The sequence below is a fragment of the Scylla paramamosain genome, chromosome 10, assembly GCF_035594125.1.
Source record: "Scylla paramamosain isolate STU-SP2022 chromosome 10, ASM3559412v1, whole genome shotgun sequence".
Lineage (NCBI taxonomy): Eukaryota > Metazoa > Arthropoda > Malacostraca > Decapoda > Portunidae > Scylla > Scylla paramamosain.
In genome coordinates this window covers 19,770,197-19,789,431 of record NC_087160.1, presented here as the reverse complement: position 1 = coordinate 19,789,431, position 19,235 = coordinate 19,770,197, and the positions used below count along the sequence as shown (strand labels likewise).

At 43.7% G+C, this 19,235-nt stretch overlaps 1 pseudogene; it reads left to right on the top strand.

Annotated features, from left to right (window-relative positions):
• Window positions 1-2,876, top strand: part of LOC135104320 (lachesin-like) — a 30,996-nt pseudogene extending 28,120 nt beyond the window's left edge.
• The last annotated feature ends 16,359 nt before the right edge of the window (window positions 2,877-19,235 follow it).

Below are 19,235 nucleotides of genomic sequence, written 5' to 3'. Positions count from 1 at the left end.
CAAGACTCAGTAAGGAAAGCCAGAAGATCACCAGTAGAGCGGCCTTGACGGAACCCATACTGGCGATCAGATAGAATGTTGTAAAGTGATAGATGTTTAAGAATCTTCCTGTTGAGGATAGATTCAAAAACTTTAGATAAGCAGGAAATTAAAGCAATAGGACGGTAGTTTGAGGGACTAGAGCGGTCACCCTTTTTAGGAACAGGTTGAATGTAGGCAAACTTCCAGCAAGAAGGAAAGGTAGATGTTGACAGACAGAGCTGAAAGAGTTTGACTAGGCCAGGTGCAAGCACGGAGGCACAGTTTCGGAGAACAATAGGAGGGACCCCATCAGGTCCATAAGCCTTCCGAGGGTTTGGGCCAGCGAGGGCATGGAAAACATCATTGCGAAGAATTTTAATACGTGGCATGAAGTAGTCAGAGGGTGGAGGAGAGGGAGGGTGTGTGTGTGTGTGTGTGTGTGTGTGTGTGTGTGTGTGTGTGTGTGTGTGTGTGTGTGTGTGTGTGTGTGTGTGTGTGTGTGTGTGTGTGTGTGTGTGTGTGTGTGTGTGTGTGTGTGTGTGTGTGTGTGTGTGTGTTTTACTGTTGTCTACGTGTATTTGTAGTGTCTATGGGTGTTAGGTACTGCAGGGTGCACTTTGAACTACTATGAATTGTGAAGAGCAAGGCACTTAGCATTTGGCAGATGGCTACAGCAATGGGTGACTTAGGAGTGACTGTGGCGAAAGTTCTGACTGTTTATAAAATCTTCGTGACACAAATGAACTCATGTGTACCAAATTATTTAGCTTTATTTTATTTACGTGGCTTTATTATTTTCCTTAACAGCAACATAACTTTATTTAAATTTTTCTTTTTTTTTTTTTTTTTTTTTTGCTTTACAATTTTTTTTTATTTATTTTCCCTTTTTTTTTTTTTCTACGATGGATGCATCTCCATTGTCCGTCTTCCTGTACCTTCCTGCCCTTCTCACCAGTGTCCTCGTCCCTGTCTCTCTCTCTCCCTCCCTTCCTCCCTCCCACCCTCCCTCCTTCCCTGCCCTTTCCACCCCCGTGTCTTGTGTCCCTTCCTCATCCCGCCCCTGACACCTCCCTCTCAGTTAGTTGTTTGTCACCCTAAGTTAGTCTGCATGAGGCCCGCCCCGCCCGGTCTGGCCCCTCACCACTTAAGTTAATGAACACTTAAGTTAGTTTAATTACAGTATTTTTATTAAGTATTTTCACGAAAGGTATCACTAAATAACCATTATGGTGATAACAATGAATATAATAAAGAGTTGTGATTATTTTTCCAACAGAAGTATCATTAAATAACTATTATGATGATGATAATAGTGATAATAATAACAATAACAAACTAATAAATCAGAACTGTAAAGCTGAGGGGGTGAGGAGAATCACTGACGTTTTAGCGGAGCACGATAGCTTTGTGCCTTTCACCGCCCCATCGCTTTGCAGAAGGCGAGGAGCTGGACTTGAGAGACCAGGAGCGGAGCCTCAACCTTCCCGCCATCAGCCCCAGCTCAGGTCAGTCCCACACTTTACCTGCACTCCGCCTCACATACTCTGATTCTTGTCTAACCCTTCGCTGCAACGTGATTTCCTAGTCATCAACTAGTTTCATAGACACATTTTAGCGTCAGAGTCTATAGATCTGTATCGTATTAGGAAAGGTAAAATTATTCTCCTTTTTTTTTCTCTTTTTTTTCTGTGCTTGTGTCAATTTTTTTGCAGTGCTCATTGTTTACAAAGGACGAATTGAGGAGTAAAATTGTTAATCTCATTACTTCCAGGCATTATATTCCTCCGCCTTTGGTTTGTGCAGTCCTTCAAAGCCTTGTGATAACTTTGCACCATTCTAAATCTTGACACAAGGATGTTGAGCCACGAAATTAATACGGTACGTCCACTTCCCTCAGGTTCCCGCGGAGCATCGCATTTGTACCCTCTTGCCGGCTTGGCGGGGGCGGCGTGCCTGCTGTGGGCCCGCCGCTTCTAAGGGGGACGCCTGGCCGCCTGCTGGAGACCGTCGCGCTGGCTACAGAATGAAGCACCGGGCGCCACCCATGCACATACTTTATCAGTGACTGCGGCTCAGGCAATCAGAGCGCAATGGAGCGAGGGAATGTGACGCCACGTGTAAACAAATGAACTCAGTGGTCGGTGCTTAGCCAACCAGAAAGGGAGATACACGTCTCGGCGGTGGTGTCTCGGGGCTTGTTGATATATGTTGAAACTCAGAGGAATTTATCGGTGTTTAGAGATTCTGAACCTACTACATACTGCAGCCATATTTGAATCCTATGTATCCCTGTGATGTTTTGTGTGTGGTTCGCTGCGGCCGAGTATTCCCACACCCTTCCCGCTGCTGACTTACTACAACTTACTTAACATACAGATTTAACGTTAAAGGCGTTGAATAATGGCTTCCAGATATATATATAAATATATATATAACAACCTTTGACCCCCCCTAATCCCTCCCTCCCTCCCACCTTTCCTCCCTTCCTTCCCCGGCCCTTATGTCCCTTGGCTTAGGCAGTCCTTACACTTTAGTTAGCGGCGCCCGGAGGAGGCCCGGGCGCAGAAGGAGGACAGTCCTACTCAGGCTCTCTCAACCCCTCGCTCTCACCCGTTCCGCGGTCGAGGGGTCGTGTTGTGGGTGTTAACGATATACGATTTATCCGGTGTACTAAATAAACGCTCAGTGGTCGGTTTAAGATGTACATAATAACATTTTGTAATTTGTACACAAGAGAATACACATGCACCTCTCTCTCTCTCTCTCTCTCTCTCTCTCTCTCTCTCTCTCTCTCTCTCTCTCTCTCTCTCTCTCTCTCTCTCTCTCTCTCTCTCTCTCTCTCTCTCTCTCTCTCTCTCTCTCTCTCTCTCTCTCTCTCTCTCTCTCTCTCACCTGCAGGTAACTGACTAACAGGTGGGTGCTGCTCCTGTACATACAAACACACAACACCGTAGAGCGAGATAGACTAAACAAATGCAGACGTTTTATGTATTTGTGTGCGTCTGTGTGTAAATATACGTATATATTTCGTGTGTGTGTGTGTGTGTGTGTGTGTGTGTGTGTGTGTGTGTGTGTGTGTGTGTGTGTGTGTGTGTGTGTGTGTGTGTGTGTGTGTGTGTGTGTGTGTGTGTGTGTGTGTATTTTTTTTTCCTGTACATGTGGACGTGTACTGATCAGCGAGTTATTATTCTTTTTCTTAATCAACATCTGCATAGCGAAAGTTGATCTGTTGTTGCTTTAGTAATTTTCTCGAATTGCGTGCCAACTACAAACACTGATTAGAACGAGGGAGCTAAAAGGAAATAATAAAAAAAAAAGGAAAAGAAAGACAAGAACCAAAAAAAAAAAAGAGGAAAAGAGAAATCACTCACTCTCTCACTCCCGACTTATTTACTTCTTTTCCCTGTCAAATGTTGTTGTTGGATGAAAAATGAGAGGGAAAAAAGATTAAAGGTTCAGTGAAAGTTTATTTTTTTCTCCTTTTTTTGGACTCAGTGGGGAAGGAATCGAGAAAAGAATTTATCAGAACCCCAGATGGTGCTCTCTCTCTCTCTCTCTCTCTCTCTCTCTCTCTCTCTCTCTCTCTCTCTCTCTCTCTCTCTCTCTCTCTCTCTCTCTCTCTCTCTCTCTCTCTCTCTCTACAGCCGTCGTAATACAGCCACCGTCAAGTTTACACCCACTACAGCGTGCGTGGTGGGCCCCCTCTCTACTTCCCTTGCCGTGTATATACTGTAAAATCATGTATGTTACAAAATAAAAATGAAGAACATGCCACGAGTATTCCTTCCCTTTACTTCCCACCTTCCCCTGTTGGCCTGTTTGGTCGGATGGTTCAATGCTTTCCTTACTCTGAGGGTTCTGGACTGAGGAGAGACAAAGAGTAATATGGGTGAGGTTAATCATTACTGTAAGTTCAAATACTTAGTACTAGTGGATGTAGAGATATATGGAAAGATAAACAAATAGGGAAGAGAGAGAGAGAGAGAGAGAGAGAGAGAGAGAGAGAGAGAGAGAGAGAGAGAGAGAGAGAGAGAGAGAGAGAGAGAGAGAGAGAGAGAGAGAACTACACAAAAAGAAAAAAGGAATCTGATTGACAGGTGAAAAAGAAGAAAAGAAAGGCTGACAGACAGACACAAACAGGTGGATAGAAGGTTATATAAGACTTTTTTTTTTCTATTTGTATCAACCTTCACCTTTCCTTCTTGCCAGAAATTCACATAACCTAAGAGTTGTCGCCAAGAAATATGAGCGCTCCAACTCGTATTATTATCAACACAAGCTTTTCAGTTCCCGTCCTTCACTGAAAATACTATTAAACATTCCGCTTTATTTATCTTTTTACAGAACCTTCCTACGACTTGAATTCCTCTCAGAGATACAGAAAATATTCAAGCCACTCTCTGGAACGGAATGGACTGAATCGACCTTAACCTTTTCGTATATTTTCTACCGCCTGCTTTTTATTGAGTTTTTTTTTGTAGTAACTTTTGTTCCTACACTTTGTTCTTCCATAATACGTAGAGGACGGGCAGATGGTTAACCAGCCAGGAAGATACAGAGGAGAGGACACACACACACACACACACACACACACACACACACACACACACACACACACACACACACAAGGAAGCAGTCTGTCTATCGCAGCTGATAAAAACAGAATACAACTAAGGACTGCATTTATCTCCTCACCCTTTTCTGAGGCACATGAATCGATCACAGTTTTAATAATACCTGGAGACTCATATAAACTAGACGAGAAGCAGCTTCACTTGAGGAAGATAGACTGCTGACTATCATATAGTAATTCTAAATGTAGTAAGTATCATATGTATTACAAATAACATTACTGAATTGACTACCAGTAGAATATGCACAATAGCAAATTCTAATACTGTCTCCCTTCACTCCCCTCTTAAAAAAAAACAAAAAAAACTGAGATTCTAACAAACACTTACTCTAACTCAAGTATCAAAGGTGTCACAAATAACTTGACTCAATTCATTACCAGTACAAGATATAGAATAGGAAGTTCTAATACTGCCTTCTGTCACTTTGTTCATAAGCCTCCTCACAACCATAAGCTAAAACACCTTATCGAATGTATTAATTAACCCTTTTAACGCTATTTGCTTTATCGTTCCTTAATCACCAGTTACTATGAAACACCTTTACTTGTTTTGTAGAAGACTCCAATTTCCAAACTGAGTCGAAATTGCAAAATCTGTTCTTTCTATTCCCCTTCTTTCATGTAGATGCTTATAAAGATTTCACGCGTTGCTTCTGATGGCGTTAATTGTTCCATATCAATGTCTTAAAGGGCGAAGAAGAAACCAGGAAGATAAACTACCCAATTTTTCGATTTTACCTCACAAATCTTATAGGGAGCAGCAGGTAAAGTGTTTTTCCTCCCCTTTATTCTTGCCTTTGGGAGCCTCCTTGACAGGGTAGCATAAATAAGTGAATAAACACAATAATGTACTAGTAAGTTCACCACGTTTTGTCGGCTGTGAGGGCGTCCCGTGCTCCCCAGCGTCAAACATGCATAATAATTAGTACCGGTTATCTGTATGGTGATATATGTATTACGCCACCTTAGGCCCTTGTGTATTGACATATGGCAGGTCATGTTTGTGTCGGAGTGGGCTGGCATATATATTAATAAGTTAGGTGTATATATATGAGGGGAGGGTGAAAGGCATTGTTCTCTCTGTCTCTCTCTCTCTCTCTCTCTCTCTCTCTCTCTCTCTCTCTCTCTCTCTCTCTCTCTCTCTCTCTCTCTCTCTCTCTCTCTCTCATATATTATTTCATTACTTATTTTACATTACACAGCGGTTTTTAATGTAAATTCTTTAACTTTATGGTACTTTTCCTTTCTGTCCAATTGATGCATATACCAAAGATGTCATTATTGCAATTAATAAAGAGTCAGAAGCAGAATCTCTCTCTCTCTCTCTCTCTCTCTCTCTCTCTCTCTCTCTCTCTCTCTCTCTCTCTCTCTCTCTCTCTCTCTCTCTCTCTCTCTCTCTCTCTCTCTCTCTCTCTCTCTCTCTCTCTCTCTCTCTCTCTCTGTATGTATGTGTGTGTGTGTGTGTGTGTGTGTGTGTGTGTGTGTGTGCGCGCGAGCGCCTCCATCTACCACCATCCACAGCCTCGTAACCCCTCGCCGGCCTATCACTTATTCACCTTAACTCAGAGTGCGTCATTCACACGTTCCTTTCAGCTTACGGCGGCAACAACACAAGGGAACAACAGCAGCAAAAGGCCAATGCTTTCAAGACTCCCCGCGCCTAATGCCACCTCCATCACCGCGGTCTCCAGAAGCATCACCACGGGGCATGTTGGGTTGGTGTCCTTCCTCCTGGTGGTGACCGTGACGGATACTCAGCGGTTCTGGCTCTCTCCTCTAAGTAATACACATTCACTCATACACACGGACACATACAGATACACTCAGTGATACACAGATATCGACCATGCATGTTTCTTTCTATTTCTCTCTCTGTTCGTATGCTACATGAAAATACACAAAACTCTTTCTCTCTCTCTCTCTCTCTCTCTCTCTCTCTCTCTCTCTCTCTCTCTCTCTCTCTCTCTCTCTCTCTCTCTCTCTCTCTCTCTCCCTGTCGACACACGAACATTTGTGTTGCGATGGCAATGGAAACACTTCATTCATTTAAAATTTTCCCTGTTTCCCTTTCTTCCCTCCCTCCCTCCCTCCCTCTCTACCTCCTCCTCCTCATCCTCCTCCTCCTCCTCCTCCTCCTCCCCCGTCCTCTTCAGGTAACTAATTTTCGCTCAATCATTTTATCATTTAGAGCACACTGGCATATTATGGGGAGAGAGAGAGAGAGAGAGAGAGAGAGAGAGAGAGAGAGAGAGAGAGAGAGAGAGAGAGAGAGAGAGAGAGAGAGAGAGAGAGAGAGAGAGAGAGAGAGAGAGAGAGAGAGAGAGAGAGAGAGAGAGAGAGAGAGAGAGAGAGAGAGAGAGAGAGAGAGAGAAGACGATAAGTGAGAGGAAAGGAGGGAAAACAGTGAAGAAAATAGGAAAAAAGAGATGAGCAGACAGACAGAGAGAGAGAGAGAGAGAGAGAGAGAGAGAGAGAGAGAGAGAGAGAGAGAGAGAGAGAGAGAGAGAGAGAGAGAGAGAGAGAGAGAGAGACTGAAATAAGCTATATCCAATTTCAAGTCTATATTGAAATGTTATCTAAGTTATATTTTATAATACACTGGTATTGCAGAGGCCACTGCTGGAAGGCCGGGAGGATGAGGAAGAGGAGGAGGAGGAGGAGGGAAGTGGAAGAAGAAGACGATGCAGAAGGGAAACACGATTAGAAGAGGAGGAAGAAAATGAGGAGAAAAAGAGAAAGAAGAAGACAAAATATATATATAAAAAAAGGACATGAAAGAAAAGCAAAAGAATAAAAAAGGAATGAACAGGCGGAGGAAAAGAGCAGTGAATGGGGGAGGAGGAAAGGAGGGGGAAGTGGAGGGGAGAGGCAGGAAGTGGTAGGAATGAACAGAGGGGAGTGAGGGAGGGAAGGTGGAGGGGAGGTGGAGGGAAAACAGGGATTAGCAAGGGGATGTATTGGTTCAACTCAGCTCCTCCACATTCGGTTCAGGGACAAGTGTTGAACAAATGTTTGGGCGAATACCGGAGTGTTGGCCCTCTGGAGAACCGCCCGCCATGTTTGCTCTCTCTCTCTCTCTCTCTCTCTCTCTCTCTCTCTCTCTCTCTCTCTCTCTCTCTCTCTCTCTCTCTCTCTCTCTCTCTCTCTCTCTCTCAGTCAAGTGCTTCACAAAAAATAAAACAATCTCACACTTTTTTCCTTCCACTCTTTTGCACATTTCTCCACTCCTCCCTTCATCTCTCTTCCCACTACCTTCTCCCCTTCCCCTAACCTCCCCATACAATCCCCACAAACACTCCACATAGCAACACCAACAAGCTCATCACAAGCACCTCATTAGCGCAGAAAGTCACCACTACCATCACCACCACCATCACCACTATCACCACTAGTAGACTCCCCAAACTCCCTCAAACAATCTAATCATCACTAATACCCCCCCCCCCGATAACAATCACTAACTTCATCACAAGTCACCACCACCTTCACTACCATCACCACTATCACTGTCACCACCAGCACAATCCTAAACTACGTAATTCCCACTCACACCTCACATTACAACACCTAAGCACCTCACCGCCATACCAAGTCACCACCAACATCACCACTATCACTACCACCATCACAACCTCACAACAAGCACCACCACTGCCACCACAGCCACGCAGAAACTCCCTCTCCCAACTCTCCCCGCTCTTCCCACCCTCACATCTACAAAACTCAATTATAGGTGATAGAGGCGCGGTTATTGTCGGTATGTAGGGAACCCCAGCCTTTCTTTTATTTTTATTTCACTGGGGGCGACGCTAACCCACCACCGAGAGACTTCAAAATATACACACGCGACGCTATTGTTGGGGAGGATTGGTGGTGGTGGTGGTGGTGGTGGTGGTGGTGGTGGTGGTCCTGTCGGGCTTGAGGGTTGCCGCCAATTGTAGACATATATACGTACACACAGACGCAGAGAGATACGTACACACACACACACACACACACACACACACACACACACACACACACACACACACACACCAACAACAACAGCACCAAGAAACAGTAATAACGACAACAACAACAACAACAACAACAACAACAACAACAACAACAACAACAACAACAACGGCAACAACTTCTTCACATTGTTTGGATTTGAGTGTGTGTGTGTGTGTGTGTGTGTGTGTGTGTGTGTGTGTGTGTGTGTGTGTGTGTGTGTGTGTGTGTGTGTGTGTGTGTGTGTGTGTGTGTGTGTGTGTGTGTGTGTCTGTGTGTGTGTGTGCATCCTTACCCATTACAAGCTACTAGAATTAAGCCGGTGAGCAGAAAATGTGCAGGTGTGACATGCAAAGTGGGCATTAGCACAGATCCGTACTCCCCTTACTTGCCTACTGCCGGCCAGCACCGCCTGACGCTCTCCACTCCCCCGGGTATTGCTGCGCCCACTACCTGCCACCTGAAACATGATAATCACAATGACACATTCGCAGGGCTTTTTGAAGTACAGCTGCACGATCTACCTGAGTAATGGGTTCTAATCTAGTTACTGATCTGACTTGACTGACACTACGCTATTTCTCTTTTTCTTGGTGTAAGGACAGTGGCTTGGGTCTACAAAGTATTACGAAAAAAAAAAAAAAAGGCTTATTGGAGATGCCAGTCGGTGCTACTTTAACGTGAGGTCTACCACACTATAGCGTGAGATCTACCTCCCGTTAGCACTATAGTGTGAGGTCTACTGCTGCATTATCCCTCCCTCATGGATATCACACATTTCCATACATTTATTTTAGCGATAAACACTTAATTTGTACATATCCTAGGAATGACTTAAATAGATAAGGAAGAAGGTACAAATAAACATGTTATCATATATTTCCATACATTTATTCTAACGCTACACACTTCATACATCTTCTAAGAATGACATAAATAGATCATTGGAATTTTTTCTCATCACCTTCCAGCAAAAATGATTTAGATGAGACTGGAAGAGCTGACGACCAACTCCTCGCATTCTCTTCAGAATCACCGTTTTAGCGTCCAACCACGATCGCTCAATTACCTGTGTGTGTGCTCCTGTCACTGGATTCACAAAATGTTGCTGGTGGTTCACCGTAAAATGCTGGTACCCCATGGCATTTAGGTTGCTATAAGCAGGCCACTCATCTGAATGAATCACCGAACCATATGCACACTCCCTTTCAATAATAGGGATTAGAGTGTTGCGGTCACGCCGTTCCACCCAAAAGGTACCGACAGTCTGAGCCTTGTTTAAGACCAAAAACCCAAGGCCCATCAATTCTACGCCAATTCAATTCTGTTGTTTTCATGTTCTGCGTCACTGTCCTCGGAGAGAGGAGAGTTGTCTCCATTCAGCATCCTTACTCGGTTGTACTTCCGTCGACCAGCAAATCTTGCCTCATCAATTTGGAAGGGGTTATCTGTTGTTCCTACCATCTTTCCTCTTCGTTGATGAGAAATTACGGCTGTACACACCTCTCGGCATATGTTGAACCATTCAGTTATACAGTACTGGTAGATTTTCCTGTGAGCCGTTACTGTGGACATTGGTATATCTAATACAAAGAGAAATATTAATTCTAATATTTCACACAGGCTCAAATTGCAGTGCAATTTGTTGTTCATGTCCGTATAATGGAAAAATTCATTTCCTGTACGAACAGACCGTGTAGTTTGACACCCCTTTCGAGGGCAACGTAACACAGGCTTGAATTCTCTTCCTCTGTTACGTTTTCTTTTTTCCTGCATAACAGAACCACATTTATGGCATGGATCTGCTTCTTGAACTGTATCCAAGAGATTGTGCTCCCTTAAAAAGGTGAGTGATGCTTCTTCTGTCAGAATGACTCTTCTATAAAACTCCTTCTGCAACATTTCGAAGTATTCTCAATCGATGTTAACCATTTTAGGCCGAGGAGGAATCTGATTTAGGAGCTCCACTTGCTTCCTTTTATATGGGCAGGTCACGTGGACAGGTCACATGTTTGATGGACAGGTACGGGGAGGGTCCTGGAGGGACGCGGGTCACGTGGTAGACATCAGGCTGCACCTGTGTAGGCCACATATGGCAGTAGACCTCACGCTAAAGTAGTACCTGCCAGTCTCTATACAGTGCAGTAAGAAAAAAAAAAAAAGGAATTATCCAAAGTTTCAGAAGTGTTTTGAAACCTTCCTTCTGAAACAATTCAACTCAAAGGTAAGAGGGAATACAGAAGCAGGCAGGGAGATCCAAACCTTATTTTGTTTTCTGCCGTATAGCAAATCATATACTTGGAACTTGAATACTAAAACCCACGACCCTCACATACAATGCCTATAGTAAATCTACAGCAATCACACAATATGGTATCAATAACGAAAAGCTTGCATCACTTGGACTGGAAAAATCTGAAGGAATGGTCATCTTTTTTTAGGTAGGAGGGGCACCAGCCAAGAACAACAGAATTATAAGAAGAAAAAAAAAAAAGGGCTCACCAAGGTGCCGGTCCCCAAATAGAATCAAAAGCGGTCGTCAAAAAATTAAGGGTAAGTGTCTTGAAACCTGGTGTGACTAAGGAAGGCGCAGGAGGAGACGTTGGAGAAGCCGAATTGCAAGTGACAATCCGGCACCGAGCTTACAAGTGTTACAGTGAGGGTGGTGCAAATTATGTCTTCCGATTTAGTGGAATTATGAAGGTAGAATTCGATCATTATTTCCTCTATTAGGATACGGACATATGATTCGAGAGAGAGAGAGAGAGAGAGAGAGAGAGAGAGAGAGAGAGAGAGAGAGAGAGAGAGAGAGAGAGAGAGAGAGAGAGAGAGAGAGAGAGAGAGAGAGTACAACCTTTCCCTTTTCTGTCATTAAAAAAAATAAAATAATAATACCTAAAAAATAACTTCCTGACATAAGTGAACAAAAATAAATGAATAAATTAATAAAAACACACATTACATAAAAGTCACAAATAAAAAATCACAAACCACATAAAAGAGAGAGAAAGAAAAAACACTATGTAAACTCACCAATCAATCTTTCACATCTAATTAAATATCTACCTTCCCCTACAGCCACCTCCTTCCGGCAATTCATTCCCTCCACCCTTCCTCACTAGTTAATACGAAACCCACTCACATATTTACACCAGTCACGATTACATCATTCACTTGACACCGCCTGGTTTATTCCCGGCGTAGCATGGACACCGCCACGCCGTCATAACAGCCCAATAAAGGCAAAAATAACGAGGCGAAGAAAACAAGGCAATATTTTAACGTGTTCGGCTGGGGAGAGAGAGAGAGAGAGAGAGAGAGAGAGAGAGAGAGAGAGAGAGAGAGAGAGAGAGAGAGAGAGAGAGAGAGAGAGAGAGAGAGAGAGAGAGAGAGAGAGAGAGAGAGAGAGACGGAGAGGGAGAGATGGTGGAGTAGGAGGAGGAGAGGGTAAAATGGCGGTTACAAATTACTTTTTCACTTCTTGTAAATGCATAACTGATTACACACACACACACACACACACACACACACACACACACACACACACACACACACACACACACACACACACACACACACACACACACACACACACACACATATATATAAAGAGGACACGAAATTAAATCCATGACACTGAATCCTGAGCCTGTTATCTAATCCCCTTTACCTCTCCAATACTGCCTGAGATTCAATCCCCATTTACCTTTTCGGCCCCACCCTCCTTCCTACTCCCCCCCCTCCCCACGGGTTCTCTCGGCCAGGTAAGCCAGGCGCGGGTGAAGTGCCAATAACAGTGTCAGGGAAGAGAGGAGCAAGGGCACTCGTCTCCGTGTGTGTCACCTGAGAACAAGAGAAAGAGAGAGAACGAGTGAACAAGTGAACTTCAGAGAGAGAATCGTTCAAGTCCCAAAGTCTGAGAGGGAGGAGGGAAAAATAGACATTCTCTCTCTCTCTCTCTCTCTCTCTCTCTCTCTCTCTCTCTCTCTCTCTCTCTCTCTCTCTCTCTCTCTCTCTCTCTCTCTCTCTCTCTCTGCGTTCGTCATTGTTGTTTTGTTCATCTGTGTAGTTACTATGAATGTATTTTCTTTTTTCTTTTTCTTTTTCTTTTTTTTGCCAGTAAAGTCACCGCCAATGTCATCAGTACTACATTCCTTTCCTATGTAGTCAAAAATACATTCCTATTTCATGACTTGATTACTTTCTCTCTCTCTCTCTCTCTCTCTCTCTCTCTCTCTCTCTCTCTCTCTCTCTCTCTCTCTCTCTCTCTCTCTCTCTCTCTCTCTCTCTCTCTCTCTCTCTCTCTCTCTCTCTCTCTCTCTCTCTCTCTCTCTCTCTCTCTCTCTCTCTCTCTCTCTCTCTCTCTCTCTCTCTCTCTCCAGCTAGAGGGCAACAAACACGCCATTACCTGCTCTCTTGACGCACCTGACGAGATAAAGCGACGCATCTTGGTGGCGAAGGAAGTAGAGATAAGCCGGTGACAATCCCCCAGTAACAAGCGACAGCAGACTAATCCCTCACAACAATAACACACACACACACACACACACACACACACACACACACACACACACACACACACACACATTAATCTTTTCATTTACCCACTCACTCACCCACACACACCCCACATCTACCCATCTACCCTTCCAGAGCCCCACTCACTCACACACACACACACACACACACACACACACACACACACACACACACACACACACACACACACACACACACACGCACCCATCCACCCACTCACCAGTTCATTCACCCACCCACACTGATAATGCCAAACTTCGCAACTTCGTGCCAAGTGACAGATGTTTTAGTGAAGCTAGTGAGAAGGATAATGATTAGGTTAGGTTCAGTCACGTTAGGTTAGATCAAGTTAGGTTAGATTAGGTCACATTAAGTTAGGTTAGATCAGATCAGGTTAGATTAGATTAGATAGGTTAAGCTATAGTTAGATTAGGAGTTCTCTGCACATATCCAGGTATTTTCTTTCTTTGTCTATATATTCACTTAAACTAATAATATGTGTATCTGTGCATTAATTTATAACATCAATACTCATAAATAAACTCTCTCTCTCTCTCTCTCTCTCTCTCTCTCTCTCTCTCTCTCTCTCTCTCTCTCTCTCTCTCTCTCTCTCTCTCTCTCTCTCTCTCCAGGTGGGGTCATCACACAAGGAGAGGTTCGAGCCGTGAATACTCGGCTTCAGTTTATTGCTCGTAACAAGGTCGAGTTCCAGGACCGCCACCAGGGTCATTACAGGGAGGCGAGGCAGGAGTGGGGAAGCGGGGACAGAAAGGCAGAGGTCAGAGACTTGGGGACAGGGAGAAAAGCAGGCAGGGAGACAAGACGTGGGGGAAAGGACACGGAGGCAAAGAAACATAGGGACAGTTTTGGGGCAGGAGAAGACACGGGGACACTGGGGAGTAGAGGACACACAAGGACAGGGAGATTTAAGCACAGGGGAAAGGAAACAGTGGGCAAGATAAGGGACAGAGGACACGATGACAGGGGGAGTTGGGGACAGAGAAAACAAGGACAAGGAATTAACTGGACAGAGACAGACTTAAGTACAGTGAAAGGACACAATGGGGCAAGAAAGTGGGCATAGGACACGAGGACAGGGAGACAGAGGGTTGAAAGAAGAACAGAGACTTAGGGACAGAGAGGAGAGCAGACAGGACAGAGCAGGGCAGGGCAGAAAGAGAGAGGCGTAAAATAATGAGAGTAGCTAGGGTCACCTGCAAGGGACGGAAGGCAAAGGGCAAGGAAAGTTTGAGGGTAAATAGTGCTTTTGTCGCAAAGGTAAGGAGGCGATGCGTGTAGAATAAAATGATGGGAAGGGACAAAAAGGGGTTAGGATTGGGAATATAAGGATCCAAAAGAATATATGATGCAAATAGAAGGAAAGCAAAAACAAAGGAATGTAGGATTTGATTCGGATAAGGAGGAAATGACAATAGACTAAGATTAGGAGATAAGGAGGAAAAGGGTATCGGATGCAGATAGAAGGAACGAAGTGACAAATGGGCGTAGGATTCTATCAGAAGGTAAGGAAGCGATAGATGTGGACCAAGATGAAGGGAAGGAACAAAGAGGCTAACGATTCGAGCTGTTGGGAGTATGAGGAGGTAAAGGATGCTGGATGCAATTGAGAGAAAATATCGTAGGATTCTGAGCATTAAAACGACAAAGAGAAAAGAGATATGGATTAGGACACAGAGAAAGGAACAGATTGCGTGAAAAAAAAACAGGTAGAAGAAATGAATAAAAGGAGAGATTTGTGGATATTAACATGAAAAAAAGTTACATTATAAAAAAAATAAAGATAATGAAAAGAAGCTAGGTAGGAATGCATTACAGAAACAAACACGGCTACACATACAAACGGACAGACAGACAGACAGACAGGGAGAGGTGGCGAGAAAAGAAAGTGAGAGGAGAGGAAGAAAGTGAGCCTTCGTCTTAGTCTCTCTCTCCGGAGATCCTGAATCCGTCCTCAGATACTTAAAAATGGCCGTGTGGGGACCGGTGGAAGCCTTAATACAGACCTGAAATTTAGGTAAAAGGCAGGGAGAGAGAGAGAGAGAGAGAGAGAGAGAGAGAGAGAGAGAGAGAGAGAGAGAGAGAGAGAGAGAGAGAGAGAGAGAGAGTGTGTTCTAAAGCAGAGAGGGACTTGAAGAAACAGAACGAAAAAAATCACAGGAGAAAACTGGAAAAAAATCACATAGAAAAATAAAAAAGGAACAAAGATAAAATACATACAACAAGAATAAAAATAACGCATAAAAACAGGAACAAGAAAAAATACAGAAGACAAGAGGAGGAAATAAAGAGAGAGGGAGGAAAATTCAGGGAGGGAGAGTAAAGAGAGGATAAGGAATAGTTGGGTTACCCCTGAAAATGCTCAGAAAACACAAACACAGGACAGTAACTCATAAGACAGCATTCTGTGTCTCGCCTTGGAGGAGGAGGAGGTATAAGAAAGAGAGGAGACGGTGGTTAAGAAGCAGTAAAGAAGAGGAACGGGAGGAAAGTCTTACGTGTGTGTGTGTGTGTGTGTGTGTGTGTGTGTGTGTGTGTGTGTGTGTGTGTGTGTGTGTGTGTGTGTGTGTGTGTGTGTGTGTGTGTGTGTGTGTGTGTGTACCTGTCTATTGATCTGTCTGTCTGTCTTTCTGTCTATCAGCCAGTCAATTTACCATCCTGTCTCGTATTTGTTGTGTGTGTGTGTGTGTGTGTGTGTGTGTGTGTGTGTGTGTGTGTGTGTGTGTGTGTGTGTGTGTGTGTGTGTGTGTGTGTGTGTGTGTGTGTGTGTGTGTGTGTGTGTGTGTGTGTGTGTGTGTGTGTGTGTGTGTGTGTGTGTGTGTGTGTGTGTGTGTGTGTGTGTGTGTGTGTGTCTGTAAGACGAGACTAACTGAAAGAGAAGGAGAAAATAGGAGGTACAAGGAGGATGGAAGGAGGAGGAGGAGGAGGAGAAAGAAAATAAGAGGGGAGGAAGGCGATAGGGTGGAAAGATGAGAACGGAATAATGGAATAGAGAAAAGGGGGAAGAAGAGGGAGGAAGAGGAGAGAAAACCCTTCAAGAACTTCACCCGATGCTCACTTGTTTTCTTGACGATGGAGGGAGGTAGGGAGGCAGAGGCAGGGCACAGACAGAGGCAGGGGAGAGGAGAGAAAAGGAGGGAGAAAGAAAGAATAGGAGAAAAAGGTATGCAAGGGGGAGTAGTTATTTCCTTCCATTCTTTCTTTGTTTTTCTTTCCTTGTTTTCTCTTTCTTTTCTTCCTTCCTTCCTTGTTTTTTTTTTTGTTTGTTTCTTTTTTTCTCTCTTTGTGTGTGTCCTTCATCTCTTCTACTCATATTTGTTCTCCATTTTATTTATTTATTTTTTCTTCACGTAAATCAAACACCGGTTCTTTTTTTCTATTTTGTATATGTCTGTCTGTCTGTTTGTTTGTTTACATTCTCTTGTGTCCTTTACTTTTCGTCAGTCATTTAATTTATAACTCAGCATGGCCTGATGTCATTTATGTATGTGTGTATGTATGTATGTATGTATGTATGTATGTATGTATGTATGGATGGATGGATGGATGGGAGGGAGGAAGGAAGGAAGGAAGGAAGGAAGGAAGGAAGGAAGGAAGGAAGGGGGAGGGAAAAACGGAGGGAAAGAGACATATAGGGAGAGAAGGAAGAATGGGAAGGAGAAAGAGAATAAGAAAAACCAGAAGGAAACAATTTATCGATCGAAAGGAAATAATGAGGTGTAAAATTCTGAATCAAGATTATAGTGTTTATTTATTCCCTCCTCCTCCTCCTCCTCCTCCTCCTCCTTCTCCTCCTCCTCCTCCTGTTTCTCCTATAAATCGTCATCAACATCATCAACATCATCAACATCATCATCACCATCATCATCATCATCACCAATGTCATTAAAACAACTAGTCAACTAAAATTATCTTTCAATTAACATGATAAGGAAAGAGAGAGAGAGAGAGAGAGAGAGAGAGAGAGAGAGAGAGAGAGAGAGAGAGAGAGAGAGAGAGAGAGAGAGAGAGAGAGAGAGAGAGAGAGAGAGAGAGAGAGAGGTTCCCAAACATTTTCATTCACAGCAATCCTACACTACTCTTATTTTTCATGTTAGCATCCCCCCACTTCAGTCTCTCTCTCTGAAATGCCTTTTTTACTATTACTTCTCCTCCTCCTCTTCCTCCTCCTGCTCCTCCTCCTCCCCTACTCCTTCTCCTCCTCCCCCTACTACTACTACTACTACTACTACTACTACTACTACTACTACTACTACTACTACCACCATTACCACCACCACTACAATACTCTAACACCCTCCATCACCAACATTACAATCACCAATTTTAACATCACTATCACCATCATCATCTTTATCATCATTACTCTGTTGTGTGGGCGAGTTGGTGATTGTTTTGGCGGCGGCGGCGGGGGCGGCGGTGGTGATGGTGGTGATGGTGGTGGTGGTGGTGGTAGTGGTGGCGGGGACGGGAAGACAAGGGAGCCATCAGGGCGGTTGGGAGAAGTTGGTATCCTCCCGCCTGACGAGCTGCCATTGTCTTGCCCAAATTAATAGTCATAAAGTACACGTTCTCTGGCCGGGGATGCAAATTTTGGTTGCTCCTCTTTCTCTCCTCCTCCTCCTCCTCCTCCGTCTCCTCTTCCTCCTCTTCACCGCCTCCTTCTCTTTCTTTCCTCCTTTTCTTTCTCATTTTTTCACCATCTTTTCATCTTGATCTTCTTTTTCCTTCTCTTTTCCACCATCACCTTCTCATCTTCATCCTTCTTTTTCATCTCCTCTTCTTCAGTACCTTCTCTTTATCTCCTTCTCTTCTTCTGTTCTTCATCTCCTCCTCCTCATCTTCATCTTCCTTTTCCTCCTCCTCTTTTTAAACCTCCTCCTCCTCTTCTTTCATCACCTCCTCATCCTCCTCCTCTTCTTCACTACCTCCTCCTTCTCGTTCCCTCTCTCCTTCCTTCCTAATTTTTTTTTATTTTTTTTTTCTCTTCTTATTCCTTTTTCTGAAATCATGTTCCTTTCCATTGTGTTTTTTTCTAATTTACCTCCGTTTTTCCTTTCTCATTTATGCTTTCTTACTTTATTCTATTGCAGTATTTTTTTCTTTTCCTTTCCTTCCTAATTTCTTTTTTTTCGTCTTCCTGTTCTTCCTTTTAAATTCTAATCCTTTTCATTGGATTTTTCTATTTCATTTTTTTTCTCTTTCAGTTTATACTTTTTTTTACCTTCATTCTATTGCAGTCTCATGTTTCTTTTCTTTTTTTCGTTTTCTTTTTTTACGTTTCTGATGTTTGGTCTATTTTTTTTTTTTTTTTACACTCATTAGTTCAGCTCTTCGTGTCTTTCTGATCCTTCCTTTGCTTATCCTTCTTAGTGCTTTGTTCACCTCTTTTCAGTGCTTATCTGTGTTCCTGCATTCGCCCTTTCACTTATTCTTTTCATGATTTTTCCTCTCTCTCTCTCTCTCTCTCTCTCTCTCTCTCTCTCTCTCTCTCTCTCTCTCTCTCTCTCTCTCTCTCTCTCTCTCTCTCTCTCTCTCTCTCTCTCTTTCCAAACTTATCAATTGTATCCCTTTTCCTCTCCTTTCCTTACCTCATCTTTTTCCTTCTTTTTTTTTATAATTTCTGTTTCCTCCCTCACTAACTCTCCTCATCCATTCTCCTACAAACCTTCCTCCCACAACTCCTTCCTTCATTCCTTCCATTCATGCCCCTCTGCTTCTCTCTTTCCATCCCTCCTTTCCTCCTCAGCCATTTCCTGGAGGTGTTGACAAGAGAAGAATGAGGATAAACACCATTCAGATGATTCTTGTCGTGGCCTGGGACACCTTGAGGCGCGGACGAAGAGTGATGGAGGGATGGAGAAATGATGAGAGACAGAGGGAAAGGTAAAAGGAAAGGAAACAGGGAGGAAACGTGGGCGGGAGAGGAGGAAGGATGATGAGGAGGGAAAAACAAGGATGGAGATGGAAACGTTTGCCAGACGTGAAAGTGAACGCAAGTGATGAAGTTTGAACGAGGGATGGTTGGTAA